The 13,804-nt window shown below is 39.3% G+C and overlaps 1 long non-coding RNA gene across 1 annotated transcript; it reads right to left on the reverse strand.

Moving 5' to 3' along the window:
* Window positions 1-4,715: 4,715 nt before the first annotated feature.
* LOC137096132 (uncharacterized) lies at window positions 4,716-10,453 on the reverse strand. The gene is made up of 3 exons (XR_010909317.1): window positions 10,243-10,453; window positions 9,639-9,702; window positions 4,716-5,004 (listed from the first exon to the last, which is right to left on the reverse strand). It is a non-coding gene; the product is annotated as an uncharacterized lncRNA (long non-coding RNA).
* Window positions 10,454-13,804: the final 3,351 nt, after the last annotated feature.

A 13,804-nucleotide genomic window follows, 5' to 3' on the forward strand; every position in this document is an offset into this window, starting at 1 on the left:
CTGTTTTGAGATCACTGAAGAAGCAACAGTAATTCATTTATTTTGTTCTGTCAACTTTTTGCTCGCAAAGCGAAGAAATCTTGTTGATGTGATCTCTCATAAAAAAGTACTTCTGCAAGAACAAATACAGAGAATTTTTTTCAATAAAAAGAAAATGGGGGAGGGACCGTAGGAGGAGAAATATCTTTCCAGTATGATGGGAAGGCAAATGGATAATTTTTAAAGAAAGCAGAACACCGGAAAACATGTGATGGGGGTAGGAAAATCATTTGTTTAATTTCCAAACAGGACATTGTGAAACTAAATGGCAAAACTACACTCCCCAACGCTTTACTAATTATGTGAGATGAAGTCCCTAGTGTTCACCAGGAAAATATATTTGCAAATATGTGGGAGAAGAGCTCTTGCTTGGCCAGGTGTAGCAGACTTCCACAAATGCATGCATATTCCTAGACAATGCCTTTTGACAAATAGCTACTGGATGTTCATTGTGGGACATGGCAGTGGGACTTGGTGGGAACAGTGGACATATCTAGGCCATTCTGCCCAAGTATTCATTCAGTAAGTATAGAGGGTCACATATTCTACCTCTAAGTAAGCATTTTTGAGTCTTGCTGGCATAAAACTCCCACAAATCTATGGGGGAGACAAAACAATCCTATATATGTTTACTTTTATATACAGATATCTGTGGCATTTATGCATATGACTGCATTTCTATGATACATTCCTGCACATACCTACTCAGAAGTAAGTTTGAGCTCAGTTGGATGTACTCTGAGGTAAGTGGGGGTACAGGAGCAGATCCTTACACTGCAAGAATGTAAGGATAAGCAAACAGAAGCATCTTTTACTGAGCAGTGGAACTCCAGCAATCACCAAACAGTTACAAATAGCTTCAGAAAATTATAATATATTAATTTCTCTCCAAAAATAGCTTTTCGCTTGAACTATGGCCACAGATGATTTACATAATTCTAAAATAGACATTGAAGACATTGAAATTGACTGTGCTATAGATATTGGCACAGCCAATCAAAATGAAAAGGGGGGCTGCTGCCAAGAAATCAGCAGATTTGAACCTGGAAGAGTGGCTAAATAGCATCCTGAAGTTCAAAAATATGTCACTAAATATTAAAATTAGGGTTGCCCATGTTATCATGTTTCCAGTTTGCATGCATGGTTTTGTGTGTGTGTGTGTGTGTGTCTGGGGTGACTTGAGAAACTGCAAGTCACTTCTGGTATGAGAGAACTGGCCGTCTGCAAGGACGTTGCCCAGGGGATGCCCAGATGTTTTACCATCCTGTGGGAGGCTTCTCTCACACCAACACATGGGAAACTGGAGCTGACAGATGAGAGCTCACCCCACTTACTGGATATGAACTACCAATCTTTCAGTCAACAGTCCTGCCAGCTGTGAACACTGGACATTGAAGAAAGCTGGTAGGAAGAAAACCAAATCATTTGAAATGTGATGCTAGAGAAGAGTACCCTATGGATACTGTGGACATCTACAAAGATAAACAAATGTGTCCTATATCAAATCAAGCCTAACATTTTCCTAGAAGCCAAGATTACTGAAGTAAGACTGTTGTACTTTAGACATGTCATGAGAAGACATTACTCACTTGAAAAGATAATAATTCTTGGTAAGGTGTAAGGTAGTGGGAAAAGAGGAAGATCACATTACAGATGGATAAACTCAATCAAGGAAACCATGGCCCCGAGTCTACAAAACACAAGCATTACTGTTGATGATAGAGTGACTTGGAGGTCTCTAATTCATAAAGCCATCATAAATTGAAGTTGGCTTAACAGTAGTTAATAACAACAGCAACAAAGGTTAACTGCACAAATATCAGCAGGAGACATAAAACCTAAAATAGAGACTATTTGGCACAGATTCTGGTCTGTGACAATTGGATAGAGATGTAAAATCCATATGATATCTATGAAAATAGTACTGAAGATGCATGTATAAATTTAATAGCAGTTCAGAAGTGCGCTATGTGTGTGGCAAGGGAAAGCCTGTATTTATAGCTGTTAAAGAAACACACAAAGACAGTTTGGATACACTAAAGGCTGTGACTAATACTTTGTTAGTTCCTTATTCTCATATTAAATAAACTGAAGATGATATAGCAGAATCGCTGGAAATAAAGCAACGCCTACACCACAGTACTTTCTGGGAAGGGCTGCATGAAGTTCTCATATTTTCCAATGAGCAGGCACACATGCCATATGCACATGTTTGGTGCACTACTTTGGAACAGGATACCGTTTTATTCCACTTGGTGTATATGCTGTATCTGACTCCTTCCCTATTGGAGTTATTCCTGCCCTGCAACAAAATTCTAGGAGTAACCAATTACATTGTATCAAAACACTTCTTTCCCCCATAGACTAGCTCCTTTCATAAACAAAACAAGGACTAGATATTGCCAATTTATGAATGGATTGAAAGTTTGTTTTCTTATAGGAAGGAAAATGTCTCAACGTTCTTTATTTCTTGTGGCACTCCAAGAATTTAGCAAAGACCACAAAGAGTTTTGGTCCTCTTGTTTATTTTTCAATCTTTCTAAGGACCTCATCACATGGACTTTTGGTTCAATCCTAGGATGCTTCCAGAATGTAGCCAGGACAGAGCCCTTCACACAATACAGGGCTACTTCCAGCAGGGCTCCATCCTGGCTCCATCCTGGAAGCATCCTAGGGCAGAGCCTTGAGAAGGGTAGCTATCCATGTTCTCATAGCCTACAATGGGCCCAGCACAGGGGGAAGATGGGTGGCAATGCTTTGCCCCATGTGATGGAAAAGGCAGTGATGCAAGTAATGTGGATGATGCGGGGCATGGGATGACAGTTTCCTCTGCTGCCCCACGGATTTGCCACACTGCTCAGTGAATTCCACCACTGTCACATGTGTTAGGGACCTCAGTGTGATGAGGTCCTCAATCCAATTTCATTTAGATAATATGGTGATGTCTTTAAAGTAGTTTAGTTTTCAAATAGGATGCTATGTATTGCAGCAAAAGGGAGTACCTTCCACTATAACTGTACTGTAGTCTTTTGATCATTTCCATTTTATGCCACCTCTTTTTTCTTCCTATGTGAACCACTTTTAGACTGCTATCCCTAGGGATCAGATCACCCTTTTGCTCTTTTTTAAATTTAAGTAACAGTCTACAAAAGTAAATCTAATTTAGTCCCTTCCTCTTCAAGATTACTTTAGCTCAACACTCTCACATAGTGTTCCTAACAGTATTTAAAAGGTTTAGCTCATTTTCTATAGACATTGGGGTCACTGGTCCTTACCCATACTAGTTAGTATGAACATTCTATCAATTACAATGACATCTTTGCTGTAGTCTGTTAATTTCATTCCTGGAGCTTTTGCTTTGGTGGAGCACAACGATGGCTAGAGTCCCACGGTGGACATTTTACATCTGCTTCTTGAATGTTCCTCCTCCCTCCATTTTAGCCCATAAATCATTTGCAATTTTGGCAGTCCTTTCTCAAAGCATTCTTTCTGTCATTCCAGAAAGGATGTTTTTCAGATAGCCAAAAGTCTTAATACAGACAGCATGGCTGTTCCCCAGTAGATACTGTGTTTTGCACGATTTTTCCAGACATCTGTCTGCTCCCATCTTTACTGCAATCTTAAGTTCAATAAAGAAACAACACATAACCCCCCCCCCCTTCAAGAAAGCAGTTTCCTGCCCTCTGAAATTTGTCTCCGTGAAATGTATTGGTGCATTTTTTTTGTCTACATTTTTGTACACTCTTCTTAATCTCTCCCTTTAGCCTTTAGATGCCTGTGATGACGACAGCTGTTAAGGAAGGCAACAGTCTTTTTGCTGATGAAATTGCATATTAGGGCACAGGCTGATCAAATGTAGGGTTTTGTTTTTCACTCTGGTACAGATGCTTAGAGAGAAAACAACATCCTCTGGTTTCTTTCATGAAATGGTGGTGTGGTCAAATTTCAGGTTTGGCTTCCATGTAAGTGGATCATTGGATCCACTCTATTTTATGCGCCTAAATTTTTAGAATTCTTTTCCCTAAGTATACTCTTGGATAATCTTTGGCATAAATTGAGACTAAAACGACTGGTGGATGGGAAGATAGCACAATTATTTTGAAGCCTGGTAGCATCATAATAGGATTGTCATCTTGATAGAATACTGTTTTTTCAAAGGAGATATAAACCACACTTTCAACAAGGTGATGACACTGTTAAGACTACTAACAATTGACATACAATCATGGAATATTTTCCACAAATATGAGCTTTTAGGATCTTTGGGAATGCTTTGTCTCCATCCCAGCTCTATCAAGTGTATTTGGTGAGGACAGCAGAGATAGCTCTCTTGTGACTTTATCACATGGAGGTAGAAAACTAACATAGAAGCAAGACTTTTGGTGACGTTACCTATCAAAATAAGCAATATGATTCCACTGTCAATCCACCACTTCCTTTCAACAAAGTTACATGCTATTGAAAGGTAGAGCCAACCAATAGACCCTGATCACACAATGGTGCCATGGCTTACCTGATGCAATTATGCTAGGCATTTCTGCAGCGACTTGCTGGTGATGGTGGACTGACCTTGAAAGAGCTGGGGGTGGTGACGGCCGACAGGGAGCTCTGGAGTGGGCTGGTCCATGAGGTCACAAAGAGTCAGAGACGACTGAACGAATGAACAATAACAATAATAATAATAATAAAACATTTTATTTATATTCTGCCCTATCTCCCAAGGGGACTCAGGGCAGATCACAGTGCACATACATGTCAAACATTCAATGCCATTTTGGACAGACAGGCCAGAGACATACAGAACAGAAAGGATATATGTTGTCCAACTTTTTGGTGCCTTGGTGGTTGCGCTCGAATCCAGCCACAAGGGGTGCTGTCACTCCATCCAAAGAGCTATCAGGACTTCCTCCTTCCTTTTGGTTTAATTTCACATTCAAGACTGAATGCACTTTAAAAATTTAAATTCTAGAAAAAATGAAATTGGCAGATGTTACTATCCTTATAATGTATAGCATCCACTTCAGTCCCAGCAATTCCTCCAATCATAGAGTTAGAAGGGATCACAAGGATTCCCCCCTAATGCCGTTTTGCAGCTTCCATAGTGAACCAGCAAAGATGAGTGGAGACTCTTTCGCCTCATAAGCTGCTTCATTGCAGTAAAGCTTCCCCATCATATGGGGGAAGCATCGCCAGACTGGGGCGGACCTGTGCTGGCTCCAATGGGGACACGGACAGGCTCCCATATTGGGAGGAAAGCTTCCTAGGATGCTTCCACAACTTCAATCTGCCACAGCCGGCACATTGTTTGCTTAGCCTTATACAAAAGTTGTTTTCATATATTCCTTTTTCATTTTTTAATATCTGTTAAAACTACAGAGGATACTAGGAACTTGCCTCTTGATATTTAGTGCCAGGAAGAAGACGTATCAAGGGAGTGATAAAACCTCTTATAACTGCAACATTCTCTTTGGAATATAATCTCCTCACCTCCTAAAGGGATTTCACAGAAATGAGCTTGCTTTGTCCAAAACCAGAAAGGGGGAATGAATCTTAATTCCACAATAGGAATTTGTGGTTGCTGTCAGATGTACAGAAAAAGATTATAGGAGTCAAAAGATGTCACTCAGTAAACCAAACTTCCCAGTCATTTCTAGTCTGACATTAAAGCTTTGTGTACTCAGTGTATTAGATGAAATGTGTTTGTCAAACCAGCACCTTCTATCTAGAGGTTCTGCTAAATCTCCCTCAAATCTGCTTTAAACTTATTTGGCTCACAACCACATCCATAGTAGCTATTAAGAGCTATTTGGCTTCCTAGGGTGTTATTAACTATATACCTTTATTTACCATCTTCAAAAGTACTGCCAGAAGCAGCAGCAACAGTTCTCCTCGTTGTCCTTGTTAGAATAGGACAGGAAGATGTCTCTATGGACATTTGTGAAGATAATTTCTGTTTAAAAACCTGTTCGCATGAGGAGAGCTTAAATAATTGGCATGAAGCTGTATCATGAGAATTATGTTCTCCTTATAGATGTTTCACATTATATGGCTCTTGATAAATAAGACAGAGTACTACAGTGTGCCTGCCATATCCAAAGGGTTCAATTCTGGGACCTTGCAGAAATATGAAAAACTGCAGACAACCATGTCCCATATTATTAAAGGGCAGTGTTGTAAAGACACATGCTTCATAGTGTTGGTCTTCACATAGTCATAATTTAATACCATGGCTTGTGGCAATCCACAATTGCTTAAAATCTTGAATCTAACCTCTATGTTTCTGTCAGGATTGAGGATGGCCCATTACACAAGGGTTACAGCATGTAGATGCTGTATGTGCCATGCTGATATTCCCCAACATTTTCCTTTCTTCCTTCTGATCCAATTTATTGGTGTAACTAAATGAAACACTAGATGAACAATGTCACAAGTAAGAAGAGCAGGGAGGAATGAGGTTTCTACTTTGCTCCTCTCTCAGATGCCAGACAGCAACCGGTGATGCGAGTTGTCCCAAAAAAGGAAAACTGAGAAATCTTGTAAATAATGTTGTGAATAATGTTATCTATTTTAGTATATGTTCAAACACATTCAAAACTTGGAATGATATGGACATTATTTTATTGGAATACCTGTAAAAATGTAAAACAAATAGCATATATTTCTCTTGACATTTAAAAAAATGCTGTGCCTGAAAGTTATAATATTAAGGGGAATCTCACCCTTTGCTTCAACACTTTTTCTTTCCCCATGACACTTGGAAATGCACCTCCTCGTCCTATTCATATTGGGATTAAGTAGACCCCCTACCACATGTGCAAAGGGTCACAATCCGGTATTATAAATAATCTAGAATTATAAATAAAAAGAAATTTTGGGGAGAATTAGAAATTATCCTATAACAAAACTTGAATTTTAGCCCTTAAAAATAATACCTGGGGTCCTTCTCAACACGCTGTAGCTAATCCTCATCAGTGGGCAATGTTTTCAGATTAGAATATAAAATATTTTAGGTAAATGTAGAAATTGCAGGGAAGAGTACTAGGCATATATGAGGAAAAACTAAATTCATAATGTATTTGTACATCCATGGGTCTTACTGAGGAGCCAACTTCATTAGCTTATTGCAAAAACAGTATATCAAGAAGAGTGATAAACTGAAAAATAATGTTCTAGAAATACTTAACAACAAAACAATTCCACTTCATAAAAGGTCCCATTCCATTTTTTTTTCTCAGAATGATTCAGGACATAGGGTTTTCTTTAGTGCTGTGTTTTTGTTTTAAAAAAAGAGAGTTTTGAAAAGGAATATGATGAGGCTCTGTTTGCGTCAGTGAGTTACAGAAACAGCTTCCTACAGAGATCATCCACAAGAGGAGCACTTTAAAATGTCTCTTTTTTGGAATATTAATCCCAGATTTTGGGACGTATGGTCCAAATAAGAGACAACAGACCTGGAAACTCTCATTTGCAAAGAAACTGTCCTTGTGACTATTGCCAGACATGCTGATCATCCAGATTTCTATGGAATGCATATCTGTTTAGAGCTTGGCTACACATTACACAACTGTTCACATATTGGCAGTGGACTGCTTGGTCTCTTTATCTCAAGAGGCTGGGAGGAGTGGCATGCCTTAAAGTATTGATTCAACCCTTGAATTTCCTAGGAATCAGAATAGTGAGTAGGCCCTTGCTAGATCATGGCATCCTCCCACTGGAGGCTGCTTTGTCTTTAATCCTCCAGTATTTACCAGAGGAGGAGCAGTTAATTCCCAGATTGCAAACTTTCTCTGTTCCTCTTCTAATAAACACCAAAAGATTAACTGGGGGGAAAGGGAGGGGGGAGAAACCTAGTGACCATGCCCTAACTCTTTCCATCAGACAAGGAATTCCCTAGTCCTTTGATTCCCCAGGAGCTCTTTGACCTTCCTGAGAGGTCAGGAAAAGGTGAGCAGGGAGGTAATGCTCAAAGGGAATCCACATTCTGTTCCCTATTCACCATGGGAAGGAGCTGTCTGGGTTTCCAAGGTTAGTAGAAGAAAGAAGGCTTTCAAACATGGATCCTATTGTAAATACATAGAATTTTACAGGCATAGTTTTACCTAAATTTGACTACTTCCCTCCAAATTATCATCAAATCATATCTACAGTCATTCTCTCATATGAGAACTTACATTGTATATATTGTGTGTGCATGTGCCTTCAAGTTGCCTGTTGACTTCTAGCAACCCTATACATTTCACAGGGTTTTCTTAGGCAATTAATATTTAGGTGGTTTTGTCAGTTCCTTCCTCTAAAAGGGCCTAGTTTTTGTTTGTAATCTCTTATCCAAGAGCAAACAGAATCTGGTGACTATACGGTTTTTCATAACCAATCTCTAAATAATAGCTATTTACAAGTCTTTTTGGAACTTTATTTATTTCATGTCAAAAGTATTGCATAAATAGATAAGGTTAAAACTGATCAAGGGAACACAAGCTGCTTGACAGTTTTTAAACCAAAAATTGGCAACAGTGATGTTTGGAACCACATCCCATTGAGTTTAATGGGGCTAACATCCATCCATGTAAACGTTTTCTGCTTGGAGGATTAGAGCCTTAGACCTTCATGTCAGGGTATTTCCTAGTTATAATATTTTTTCTTTCACATACAGAATAGTCCCATATCCATAGTGGATACTTTACAGAACTTACCACGCACACAAGGGTCCATGGATAATAGCAAATCCTATTGAAATTAACAACTTCCATCAGAAATTACCATAGAGTCATCTTGCAGGATCTAGAAAGTTCCCAGAAAAATATCCTCAATAAGATTTCCTAGGTCTTCCAACAGAACCCTGTAATAACCTCCTGTAAATGCATGCCATAAAGTCACCTGGGGAATTAAGAAAACAGTTTTTTAAACGGTGGTCCCAACCCCAAACGGGGTCCCCTTAGCCCAGTGTTGGGGTGTTGGGGTCACAAACATTTGGCAACAGTAAAATGTTTCTGAGTGCCACCCATTTACACAAAACTGTTAGAAACAACATGCAATTTTTACAGCGGACTCTTCAGAAAATCCTTCAGTTGTACTCCACAAAAAGGAAATCATCCTGCTTAGCAAGCCTTGCAAATGCTCATTTATTATCAATAAATGTTTGATTTTTATACCCACCTTATACATTTATATACCTGGACTCATGTAAAATTTATTGGTTGGAAAGGGGTTGTGAGTGGAAAAAGTTTAAGAAGCCCTGGTAAAGAAAATTCCTAGAGAAGATGTGAGTAGGTGAGACAGTGGGTACTGGTCCCATGAGTCATTTTGCAGATGGAAAATAGTATAAAAGCAAGCAAAATAACTTTAATAGGCATCAGAGTGGACTTTGCCATTATTTTTAAGACAATACTGACAATCATGGAAAAATAGGGAAGTAACTTGGATTAAACTGTGATACATAAAATATATACATTGCCTGTACTGCATTTGACTATCTGAAAGCCTTTTCGTGCCAGTTTAAGTTTGTAGCATGGTCTAGAAATTTCAGGAAATAGTTCCTCATATAAGTTCAGCTTATCCTGTCGATTGCTAATGACATTCAGAGCCTGAGCTTTATACATTACCAGATGAGATCCAGGGGAATTCTTTGTGTTCCTGCAAAGTTTGGTAGAATGGTTCCATTTTAGTCTATGAAGAGAGGGAAATGAAACTCAGATATTCATTTAAGCTCTGGCAGCCATTTAGGATGATGTGTGTGAAGCTGAAATTGGTATAATGATTTCACACTGCTTAGTGGATTTACTCAGGGGATGCTGTCCGGATCCGAGACTTAATTGGGAAAGAAAAACAGCTTAAGAGAGCCAAGTTTGGGCAGTGTTGCTCACCAGTGGTTCTCATTCTCATAAACATGTTGGAGGTCAAAGTTGATTCCCTGGCAGCAAGTTAAAACATGTGCTAATGAAAGCAGACAGAGTTTGCTGCTGCGGAATTGGGACAAAAAGGGGGATCTTCGAACATTGCAGCTGAACCAAACTCCAAAACAGGGGAAATTATCACAGATTTTCACTATGCAAAAGTGTTGCTCTAACATCTGCATATAGCATCCCTGGCTCATCAGGCTCAATCTCCATACAACACATCTGCCTTAAAGATTTCATCACTTAGTGTCCACCTGAATGCACAGCATTAAATAATAAAATCTTCCATACACAAAAAACCCCCACATACCTGCCTTCACATAAACACATAAACACTTTCACTCAGTAGTGCTCTCATTATCTGGCCATCTGAGGCAGCCAACAATGAGGCAGGAGAAAGATGTTATTGAATTCTGTCTGCCTCTTATGTGCAGTCCCTTCAAGCACAAAATGAATTCCAGATGTTGAAGGAAGGGATATACGCCTCTAGTCTGCAGCCTGGCCCTTGATCACCCTGGACAATGCTGCCATTGCTGGAAGAGGAACTGTCTGGAAAAGAGTCACATGAACATTGCTTTGTGGTTTTTCAGAGATTGTAGCAGAATTTGAGTAAGACTCAGTCCTTGGAGGAAATTTTGGCAGATTTAACCCAGTCACTCTTGCAAGGGAAACTACTCCCCACATAGACATATAACCCATTTTACATCCTGGAAAGCCAAATTAATTTAGAATTAAATAAACCCCTTGAGTTCATCTGCCTTTCCCCTTGTCCCAGTCTTTGCATCTTTTCTTATTTATTCCCTTTGCTACTTATTAATGTTCATATCTGGGCTAGTAACACACACAATGTATAACTCAGTCTTTGTTAATTTTCTTATTTGCTGTATAGTTAACTTCATTCAGCTATAGTTGTATATTTAACTTTAATGGCACTCCATTCAATCATGCTGGCCACATGACCTTGGAGGTGTCTACAGACAATGCCAGCTCTTCAGCTTAGAAATGGAGATGCACAACCCCCAGAGTAGGACATGACTGGACTTAATGTCAGGGGAAAACCTTTACCTTTACCTAACTTCAGTTAATGGTGACCCCATGAATGAGACACCTCCAAAAAGCCAATCATTAACTGCTCTGCTCAGGTCTTACCAATTAAGTGCCATGACTTCCTTGACTGAATCGATCCACCTGTACTAAAGTCGGTCTCTTTTCCTACTGCCTTCCAGTTTGCTAAATATTAGTGTCTTTTCTTGTGAGTCACATTATCTCGTAATGTGTGCAAAGTAATGTGTGCAGCTTTTGTTTAGTCATTTTGACTTCTAGAGTTCCGGCCCTATCAAGGCAACTCTGCCCATGTAAAAAAATTGAATTGAATGTAGTATACAGTATATTTATTCAACTGCTAGAGGAAGATTTTTGATATTCAACAGGAAATGCACCACAAGTCTCCAGCTATCTCAAGCCACAAAGGACTTTATTGTATGGAGGGGGAGGGGGGGTATGTGCAATTGTGGCTGTTTAATAGTGCATGATCAAATCACGTATCTTGCAGTACTGCGACTTCCCAATTACTTTTCACATTTCCCCTTGTTATTTGGCTGTACCTTTTGATTCCAGGGAGAAACATGGCAAAAGGCTCCAAACTGTGTCGTTCACACTGGGTGCAATTTGGGTTCAATTTTCTTCAAGTGATTTTTTTTAAAACCTACCTGGCCATCTTAATTAAGGTCACAATCATGCACTGTGTAGTAAGTGAAGTCTGGAAGGTTTCTTTCTGGAGCCAGAATACACTGCCACATTTATTTTTTGTCTAGGGGAGAGAATGGAGAAAGGGCCAGGTTGCTCCCCTACCCTCTCTACTCTGCAGCAAGTAAATTGTTGTTGTTTTATTTATACCCCACTTTATCTCCCCAAAGGCAGCTTGACATAAAAGCATTAGTACACCATTTAAATAGCTGTGGCAACATGCTGTAGCCCTTGAAATTTGCCTGGTGAGGGCAGACATTGTGCAAGACGGTAGTGAATACTTCCTTCTGCAACTCGTAAAAGAGGACACATAGTCTGTTCTTCACATTATGTTGGATTAAGGGCACCATAAAAGTGAGAAAACCGAGAATAAAAAACTACTTTTTTTACCTGAGAGAACACCTCTCTAGGAATATCTAGGTCAGGGGTTCTCAGACTTTTGAAGCCAAGCACCTGTTCACAGTCTCTCAGACTGCTGGGGGCCAAACTATAGTTCAGAGGAAAAAATGAATGAATTCCTATGCACACTGCACATACCTTATTTGTAGTGAAAGAAAACTTTAAATAATAATACAATATTTAAAATGAAGAGTAACTTCAAATAATACATTTACTAGTATTCCAATGGGAAGTATGGGCTGCTTTTGACTGATGGGATAGTCAAGTTAATTAGAATTGTTGCTGTCGTGTGCCTTCAAGTCGTTTCAGACTTAGGATGACTTTAAGTCTAAGGTTTAGGGAGAGGGTGGGTAAATTACTTTGGAGGCCCATATCCAGCCCATGGGCCTTAGATTGGGGGTCCCAGATCTAATCCTCCAGTAGCATGGCTCTATAGCCATCATCCCCTGAAGGTTCACCACATTATCCTGCTGGGGAATTTACAAATGTTTAGATAAGTATTCTGTCTAGGAATCTCAAAATTCTCCAGTGTGGTTCTACTGTCTACATCTGGCAAAAGGTTTAAATAATTTAGTGCTAAAACAATTCTAGGACATTTTACTTCTATACAGCCCCAAACACCTGTACATTTCAAACACATGTTAACCTCCTGATGATGTCTCCTCATAGTAGAAGCGTTGTGAGATGATGGCGAGAGATAAGATAATTTGTGCTTTAAAATGAACTTTAGGTCACCTTACTTATCAGATGAGCTACTTCCCTGTAAAGGGAAATTGTAAGATCACCACACACTTGCTTTAACAACACCCTTGGCAACTGCTGTAGAAAGTGATTGCTTTGTTTAAACATGAAGATGGGACCAGGTGTAATCCAAACATAAAAGTCAGGCCCAGAAGGAGGTCTTGAAATGGTAGACTTAATATAACCAAAGTAATGTCAAAATTATATTTGAGGAGTAGAATAAGATTTAGTTCATTTTTTAACCAGTAAACAATTCGTTTAGCATTCTAAAGTACAGATTTGTTCTTTGATGTCAGGTTGTTGAATCTAATTTATCAACTTTAAAGATAACTTTAACTTTAACTGTTAGGTTTTGCAGTCTTTCAAAGAAAACTTGGGACTCTGAATCAAACTGTGCTATAGAAAATACATTGCAACTATGCATTTCATATACTTTACTAGAGCAAGGCACCCAAAAAGAATCACCACTTTGATACTGCTTGACCACGCATGTCCCAGCTTTCATCTGTGAAGTCTTGGAGGACATGTAACTGTGGATCATTTATTTCCAATATTTCTATCCCGCCCTTCTCAATCCCTGAGGGGGGACTCAGGGCAGCTTACAAACCGGCCACAATTCAAAGCCTCAATATAATACAAATATAAATACAAATAGCAACAGTTTAAAACAATAAATAAAACATTAAATTAAAAACATGTTAAAAACATTGTCATCAACCATATAGCTAATTTCAGTCTGGTTCAACATCCAAGGTGCTGTCATGCTTGCTGTTCAAAGGCCTGGTTCCAGAACCATGATTTAACCTTCTTCCTAAAAGAAAGGAGGGAAGAAGCCAACCTGATCCCACTGCTGAGAAGGCCCTGTCCCTCGTCCCCGCTAAACTCACTTGCGAGGCTGAGGGCCTCCCCAGACAATCTTAAACTACGAGACGGGACAAAGAGGAAGATACATTTGGACAGGTAAGCTGGGCTGGAACTGTATAAGG

This window comes from Anolis sagrei, chromosome 2, assembly GCF_037176765.1.
Source record: "Anolis sagrei isolate rAnoSag1 chromosome 2, rAnoSag1.mat, whole genome shotgun sequence".
Taxonomy (NCBI): domain Eukaryota; kingdom Metazoa; phylum Chordata; class Lepidosauria; order Squamata; family Dactyloidae; genus Anolis; species Anolis sagrei.